General features: G+C 37.3%; 1 long non-coding RNA gene across 1 annotated transcript; it reads right to left on the minus strand.

The window, feature by feature from the left end:
• Positions 1-7,226: 7,226 nt before the first annotated feature.
• Positions 7,227-8,754, minus strand: LOC132845544 (uncharacterized). Its single transcript, XR_009648436.1, has 3 exons — positions 7,857-8,754; positions 7,477-7,758; positions 7,227-7,344 (listed from the first exon to the last, which is right to left on the minus strand). It is a non-coding gene; the product is annotated as an uncharacterized LOC132845544 (long non-coding RNA).
• Between the last annotated feature and the right edge of the window lie 532 nt (positions 8,755-9,286).

Genomic DNA, 9,286 nt, shown 5'->3' on the forward strand with positions numbered 1-9,286 from the left:
AATCATTTGGAATTTTTAATTTCAAAATTATTCATAGGGGCACGGTGGCTTAGTGGTTAGCACGTTCGCCTCACACCTCCAGGGTTGGGGGTTCGATTCCCGCCTCCGCCTTGTGTGTGTGGAGTTTGCATGTTCTCCCCGTGCCTCGGGGGTTTCCTCTGGGTACTCCGGTTTCCTCCCCCGGTCCAAAGACATGCATGGTAGGTTGATTGGCATCTCTGGAAAATTGTCCGTAGCGTGTGATTGTGTTAGTGAATGAGAGTGTGTGTGTGTGTGCCCTGTGATGGGTTGGCACTCCGTCCAGTGTGTATCCTGCCTTGATGCCCGATGACGCCTGAGATAGGCACAGGCTCCCCGTGACCCGAGGTAGTTCTGATAAGCGGTAGAAAATGAAATGAAAGTTATTCATAGCTACCATAAAATTTGGTCTATAACATATAAAAGTTACACTAACATTTGAAATTTAATGTTATTTTAAAAGTTCACAATTTTGAATTTGGGAAATTTCTGCTTATAGGATTTGGGAATTAACATCATAGAAACAATTTTCGAGGATTTGATTTCCTCAAATCGGCTTTAATGACCCGATTTCAACTCTAGCAGTTAAATAAATAAACAAATAAATAAAATGTTAATTTATTTTAAGCTGCTTTCAAATGACGTTTTTTTTTTTTTATAAACAGCTAGTTCATAAAAACTGTATTGTATCACTTATGTATAGTTAAGCTGCTTTGAGACAATGTGAAATGTTTAAAGCGCTTCACAAATAAAATTAAATTAAATTAAATTAAATTGTACTGAATTGTTAAAAATTCTATACAAATAAAATTGAATTGAATAAATCATTCAATTGAATCATTGGTAGAAATTTGTAAAGTAAGTTAAAAGAGTCTGTTTTTTTCTCAGATGGGTTATGCAGGTCTCACAAAAAATATTTTAAAATATGCAAAAAAAGAAAGAAAGAAAGAAAGAAAGAAAGAAAGAAAGAAAGAAAGAAAGAAAGAAAGAAAGAAAGAAAGAAAGTGGCCAAAATTCTTTAATGCTAATTCTATCACGGTTTTCTTTCCATTTCTGATCAGTATCTAACATTATTAAATTATCCTTTGTAGGTAGTAGAACATCCTCACACACACAGGCACACGCACACACACATACACACACGTGAGGGATGTCAATATAAATCTCACTTACATACACAAAGACACACATTAACATGAACCTCACTCACACACCGAGGAGGAGGAAAACCATCTGCACTCTCTCGCTCAGCAGACGCTGGAACAGAGGCGTTGAGTTTGCTTCTGTCACTCAAACTCTGAGCCGTAGCGGTGATACAGTATATAAATTATACGTTACAGTGATAAAACTGCACAGTGCAAGGCTTTGAGATGAATTTCTAACCAGACATCTGTATAAATCATGTTCTGTCTCCAGGTTCGGCCTGGAAAAAAAAACCAAAAAAAACAGGGAAATGTTCGAGTCAGCTTCAACAATGTGACAGAAGAAACTCATGTCCAGGGTTTAAATACAACACCGCTCCTCTTATTCTTCTGTGGTTTTGGTGAACTGGCATGTAAGCAGGGGCGGTTCTAGGATTTCATCTTTAGGGGTTTTAGCCCTCAGTGAGAATTTAAAACAAGAAGAGTTTTATATTATATATTATATGACTACATAGTAAGCCAAAAGTTATGGTATTATTTAAAATGCCAAAAGTGGACACCAAAATTTTATGCATGATGTAATGATGTCAGTCTTGAATCAGATCAGTTCATGTATTTGTGCATTTTCTACGAAATGAATGTCCAATGAATGCAGTCATTAATAAAAAAAAAAATATTCACAAGACAAAGACCAAATCAATAAATGTTATTTTTATTTAGTATTGAATGGATTGTTTGCATTAATATTTTGTTTGTGCTATAAACTCTGGTAATAAGAATAGTGACATTTCACTGCTTTTTGGTTGCGTCTTTGCGGCTTTCCGCCGATTAACGTTATAGATAAACGCCTCCAGCTCTGACTGCGTGTGCATGCTGTGCGTCCCTGTGCTTCTCCGTTCTAATAAAGCAGACAGCTGAAGACACACTTTTAAAAGACTTACAACGCACGCGCGTAAAAGCAAAGTAAAAAAAATCGCTCTTGGATCAAACTGATAAATAATTTTCTTTCCCATGTCCTGCATTTTAACTTATCTTTTTCTTTTTTAAAGAAACAATTATACTTATAGTTTTAGGGTGGCTGAGATCACAGACAGGGGGCTGGAGCCACCCTAAAAAAGGCCTAGAACCGCCCCTGCATGTAAGTGAAAATATCCAGTATGTACTAAACTTGTTTCTTTAATAATTAAAGAAAAGCAATTGAATAACTTATTTTTTTTATAATGTGGCTTCTTCAATTTTACTAAATTTGTGTATATATGTTTATATGTATACAAGAAACCTCTTTGTTCAGAATGCCGCTATTTTCGCACAGTGTTTACAACCCTATATTTTTGCATATTCTACTGTATAATATACAGTACACACACTAGCCAGCACTATTTTGTGTATTTGTCCTGTAGTGTTTTGTATTGTGTTTTATCTCGCCTTCTTTGCACTAGGTTGCTCAAGATGCACTTTATGTAAATGCACTTTACTAAATTTGTGTATATACATTTACATTACATTTACAGCATTTAGCAGACACTCTTATCCAGAGTGACTTACATTGTCTTAGTTCAGTTTATACACATGAGCAATTGTGGGTTAAGGGCCTTGCTCAGGGGCCCTGCAGTGGCAACTTTGTGGACCTGGGATTCGAACCAATGACCTTCCGATCAGTAGTCGAACACCTTAACCACGGAGCTACCACATCCCTACAAGATACGTTACTTACAAGCAGTGTTGTGCTAGTTACTAAGAAATAGTAACTAGTTACAGTTACTAGTTACTTCATTCAATAAGTAACTCAATTACTTTGTTGATTACTTACACCAAAAAGTAACGCGTTGCTGTTAAAAGTAACTTTTTAGTTACTTTTTTAAAGAACGTTCTTTAATGTTCCCATTAATGCGATTTTATGCGTTATGGTCTATACAAACACAAAACTGTCTGTTGATCTGTCCCTGGCTAACAGTCCGGTTAAAATCTAGTCGCTGTTGTTTGGCTGGCGGGGCTTGACTCACTTCGAGTGTGTCCACCGACATTGGGTTAGCTTCTAGCTTCGTCGAGGCGTGTAGTTTCTATGAATGAATTCATATGAATTTATTTAAAAAAGTAACGGACAAACGCACCATATGGTAATTTAAAAAGTAATGTGTTAGAGTATTACTCACTCACTCACTCACTCACTCACTCACTCACTCACTCATTTTCTACCGTTTATCCGAACTACCTTGGGTCACGGGGAGCCTGTGCCTATCTCAGGCGTCATCGGGCATCAAGGCAGGATACACCCTGGACGGAGTGCCAACCCATCACAGGGCACACACACACACTCTCATTCACACACGCAATCACACACTACGGACAATATTCCAGAGATGCCAATCAACCTACCATGCATGTCTTTGGACCAGGGGACTAAACCGGAGTACCCGGAGGAAACCCCCGAGGCACGGGGAGAACATGCAAACTCCACACACACAAGGCAGAGGCGGGAATTGAACCCCCATCCCTGGAGGTGTGAGGCAAACGTGCTAACCACTAAGCCACCATGCCCCCACGTTAGAGTATTAGTTACTGTAAAAAGTAACTGTGTTACAGTAACATGTTATTGCCCAACACTGCTTACAATATCCTAAACTATACACAAATACACACTATATGCCTTTTCTATTACTTTAACTAGAATTAATGAATAATTCTCAGTACTTCCTGTATGATATGCCTCAATGTACGACTCTAAAGGTTAATTGAATTTAATTGTACTTTACAAATCCTGTACAAGAAATTGAAAAACACATTAGAATTTTCTGTTTTCTTCTAACACGAGTCGTTTCAGTGTTAAAGATTTAGCATGAGCCTGTAAGAAAAGACACTCTTTAGCATCGTGGGAGGAGAAATAATGATCAGACACCTGCAGTTGTTCACAGAGCACTAAAGCATGCTAGAGGCCTGTTAAGTAGCTCCTCATCACCATTAACGAGGCTTTAACTTCCTCCGATAGCAGGGTATTGATTTTGCATTAGATAAAGACGAGTGATGAAAATAGGAGGTGAAAGTGCAATGACCGGTTCATTGTTAAAAGCATGGTTCCTTATGAACATACACACACACACATACACACACACACTTTCTCTCTCTCTCTTTCAATCTCTCACACACTCTTTCTCTCTCTCTCACACACACACACTATCTCACACACACACACACACCTTGCTTGAAATCTAATTATCTTTCCCACTGGAGTGTGGTGAAGGGACAAATAGGATGACCGACTGCAACATAGATTCTTTGTGTGGACCGCAAAGGTCAAACTGCAGCTAATAGCAGAGGATAAGACAGTGAATTATGAATATAAACTAACCGCATTAGGAAGATATCGGACTGCGGCACAAAAAATGGTGATTAATGTCTCTGTCAGTGATATTTCATGGAGGGTTCGCATCAGGCGGTACTGCTTTTTCCACTTAGTCACCTACATATGAGTGGGAGTGAGTTTAATGCAACAGAACACATATGAATATCAAGCTGATTATATTTGTCATTTTGTATGACTGGTTAAGTCTAATAAGCGTAACTGTAATACTGCAAATATGACACATTTATTGGTGTTAGTCAGTAATGGAATATAAACGTTAATATAGATAACCGATGTTATAGACTAGAAATTTTGTCATTTTAAATATAAGTGAAACATATATTTTATATATTGTGTTCAATGGATATTTTAACACACACACGCACACACACATATTATATATATGACACGTGTGTGTGCGCGTGTTTTTATTTATTTATTTATTTTTTTTGTTTGTTTGTTTGTTTGTTTGATTGTTTGTTTGTTAGTTAATTGTTTTTATTTAGCAAGTAGTAAAAGCTTGGTCTTACTGCATGCTGGTTTTATTATATACAAGTGTTGTGATCAATGGATGATTTAAACACACACGCGCACACACACATTATAATATATATATATATATATATATATATATATATATATATATATATATATATGTGTGTGTGTGTGTGTGTGTGTGTGTGTGTGTATACTGTATATATAATTGAATTCATGCAAATACTGCATTATTATTTATTTATTTATTTATTTAATTTTATTCAGCATGTAGTAAAAGCTTTCAAATAGTTTTCATACCGTTTTTAATACATATGTCCACTATGTATACCAATTACCTATCAAATACTATTTAAAGTAGCAGCTTTAAATAAATCTGGGTGAGCAAGCCAAAGGCAAGATCGGTAAGAAGGAAAAATCCATTGAGATAATGAGATGAGATGGTATGAGAAGGTAACTCACTGAGATGGTATAAGAAAGGAAAATCAAAAGAGAATAAAAACCAGATATAAAAGGAAACTTCACTGTCCTCCAGGTGAGATTGGATGATTAAGAATTCACTGTATAGGAAATTAAATTTATTTTATATTTACACTATGGTAGATTTCACATAATATTTTAAAATTAAATATGTACCATCTAAATAAGAATTAATACACACCAAATCTACCAGTGTTACCTGTAAAATGCTATAAAAAAAGTAAACATTAGTATTTAAAGTCCTGGTGTAGGTCACTAATGAGCAAACTAAAGGTAGTGGGGAAAAAGAAAATCCTGGGATGGCAAAAGGAAAAAAAACGGAAACTAGAAGTGAAGTGAACAGCCCTCTGGTTGAAATAAAGCATATACTTAATAATAATATTGAGTTTTTTAAATAAAATACAAAATTTAAATGTGTTTCTAATGACCAGATTGATTTCTGTAGAGCGAGCATGATCTATTCAGGAGGTATTAACGTAAACCAGGTACAGTGTGAAATCTCTCAAGGACTTTAGCACAGTAAAAGGGTAAATACAGTAGAATATATATGTAACCAGATGGTGATTGTATTCCCTGGGCTGGAAATGTTTTTCACCACTAAAAAGCCACAGTCAGGCATCTTACAGTTTTTTTCAATCGCTAACAAGCGCTTACCTATACTTAAGATAATTTTTCTAAACTCTTAACACAGACTTACACCTACAGAACACAATTGGCCAAATTGATAATTTTCCTCTCAAAAACACATTTTGTTAAATATATACTAACTCTCCATTTCAAAACAGAACACATCTTTCTCTGCACACACTAACTTTACCGAAACACTGGAAATCTGACTCAAAATGAAATTATTCTGTCAAAGAATAACACTTGTTTTCACTTCACAAGGTATATGCAGTCAATCAAAGTACACCAGGTTTCAAAATACTGGCTATTGTTGACATTAGAAAAACTGCATAGACTTTTATGTTTCAGGTAACATGCAATCCACCTTTTACACAAAACTTCTTAGTTGGGAACTGTATGTCCACAGTTATTTTTTTCTTTACTGTTTACTAAAGGAGGTACAGTAGAAACACAATATAATAGAACAGAAAAAGTTTTACAGTATTGCTTACAGTGAACAAAATATCATATATAAGAGCATTCTGAAAAACAAAAAACAAAACAGCAAAAAGCCCAGATAAGAAGGGGGGAACTAAAAATAGCACAAAATTAATGTATCTAATCCCTGCGATCTTCATGGTTCGGCCACATGTTTTCGTCAACATCACATCTGATATCATCCAAGGCGATGCAGCTGGGATAAAACCGCTTGGTATGTCGGATCCACCCTTGCCAATCTTGAACTGTGATGTCCCTGCAGCCAGCATCCATGGCTTCAAGGAGGGACATCTGGTCATGTGGCTGATGGTCATAAACCTTCCACCTCCATGCAGAAAAGAACTGGTTGAGGAAAGGTGAATAGGGTGGAAGGAAGAGACTTACCAGTCTTGGGTGGACTTCAAACCATGCTGTTATTGCTTGCGAATGATGGAAAGCAACATTGTCCCAGGTAATTACAAAGGTCCTCATGTTTTCACCCTCCTGATCCTGCTCTGGTACCAGGCGCTTGTGGAGATCATTGAGAAAGGCAAGGAGGCGCTCGGTGTTATAGGGTCCAACCTGACATCTGTGAAGGAGTAATCCTGCATTTGCCATTGCTGCACACATGGTAATGTTTGCCCCTCTCTGTCCTGGCACATCAACTCTGGCCCTTTTTCCAATTATATTTCGTCCACGTCGACGCCTTTTGGATAAATTGAATCCTGCCTCATCTATGTAAATGAATTCATGAGGGGCCTGGTTGGCCTTCAATTCCATAACTCTCTGAAACAAAGTTTATGTATATCATGTCATTACTGTATACCATACTGTATTGTAACCTATTACTGTGTAGGTTACCTACTTGCAAAGTGCAAAGCTTATAGAACTGGACATTGAATTGAATATACACTATACCTGGACATATTGTCGTCGTAGCTCCTTGACTCTCTCACTGTTCCTCTCAAAGGGAACAGTGTAGAGCTGCTTCATCCGCACTCTGTGTTTGGACAATGTACGTGTAATGGTTGTGAGGCTGATGCTTTCTATATTGCCAAATATCTCATGGTCCTCCACAATTCTAGTTTTAATTTCATGCAGTTTTATTGCATTTTTGCAACAACCATTTCTACAATGGCAAGCTCTTGATCATTATTGAGGAGCTTTCCTCTTCCCCCAGAGGGTGGAAGACGTTGCATTCTTTAGATGGGAAAAAAAATCAACATATGCATTACTGTATGACCTTATTGACATGTCAAGTGAGAATAGAAACAATCCATGTAAAATGCAATACTTACCTGTTGGTTTGTTGAAAGATGTGAATAATGGCGGCAACCATTGACCGCCTCAAATTGGGTTGCACTCTTTCACCAGCCTCTCTTAGTGAGAGACCGTGGTTGATTACATGGTCAATGATAGTGGCACGAATTTCATCACTGACTACTGTTCTTGCAGCCCTTGGAATGCCACCACCACGCATTCTTACACCTCTACCTTGCCCTCTCCTTGGGCCTGCTCCTGTTCCTGCACCTCTCACTGCACCTCTCACTGCACCTCTCACTGCACCTCCTACTGCATCTCTTACTGCACCTCATCCTGGCCCTGCATCTCTCACTGGAGCTGGTCTTCTCCCTGGGCCCCTTGCTCTTCCTCTTCCACGTCCAAACATTACAGTGTTTGTCTTTTTCTGTTTCTGTTTCCAAAAACATCACTCCTCAAAGTCCTCTTTTTATAGTAATAGAAAAAAATAACCCCTGCCACTGAGTCTAAGCCAGACTGGAATCAGCTGTGGTTGGCCCAATTCACCCAACATAAATCAGCTGTGTGTCAATTATTCAATTGTTTGTTTATTATCAGCTGAGATATATTGTTTTTGAACTGATATCATTGCAGAAGCAGAGGTTTTTATACTGTATCTAAGGTTTGGAATATTGTTGTTGCTATTGTGGGATGTTGTGTGTTAACATTCTTGAATACTACAAAAACAATCCATAATTTTGTTGAGAGGTATAACTTGTCTGTTAAGGAAATGTAAGCATTGTGGAAATGTGTTTACTGATTGCATATTGTGTGAAAACGACATGAAATGTGTGAATGGTATGGCCACAAAAGACTGATGCTGTGCTAATTGTGTTTAGAGTTTTGAAAATGTGACAACTGTTTGGACAAACGCTTGTTAGCGACTGAAAAAAACTGTAATACCCATTGCCTCCACCTCCAGCTCTATGTATCCGAGGTAGGGTACTGTATGTCAAGCCCGTTAGCAGCTGTAAGCTTTAACAGACCAGCCATAGAAAGCATGTCATCATATATAATATATTGAGTGTTACATTTAAGTGATTAAAACTTAGATATAACGTAATTCTAAGCCCTGAGTTTGATTCAATGCTTTCTCAAATCATTCCGGATAAACAAAAAGAAATCGTTACTAAAAAAGAAAAAGTTACTAAATTCAATCGCATTGATCTCTTTATTCATCATCTAAATATTGTAGTCAAGCATAATTTGTACAGTCATTTGGCAAAATTGGGGAACGTCATGGATTCTCCGATGCAAATGCAGACTTTTATTTGGCAAAAATAACCACGGGTTGAGGGTGATTGGGGAGTGTGACAAGGAAACATCAGGGGCTGATGGGTAATGTACTTCAGAGGATTATTCCGTGTAACTGTGACAACTGTCAAATACGTATAATACAGCTTTTTCTTCAGGCTTTAAGTTCTGCTAA

This window comes from Tachysurus vachellii, chromosome 5, assembly GCF_030014155.1.
Source record: "Tachysurus vachellii isolate PV-2020 chromosome 5, HZAU_Pvac_v1, whole genome shotgun sequence".
Taxonomy (NCBI): domain Eukaryota; kingdom Metazoa; phylum Chordata; class Actinopteri; order Siluriformes; family Bagridae; genus Tachysurus; species Tachysurus vachellii.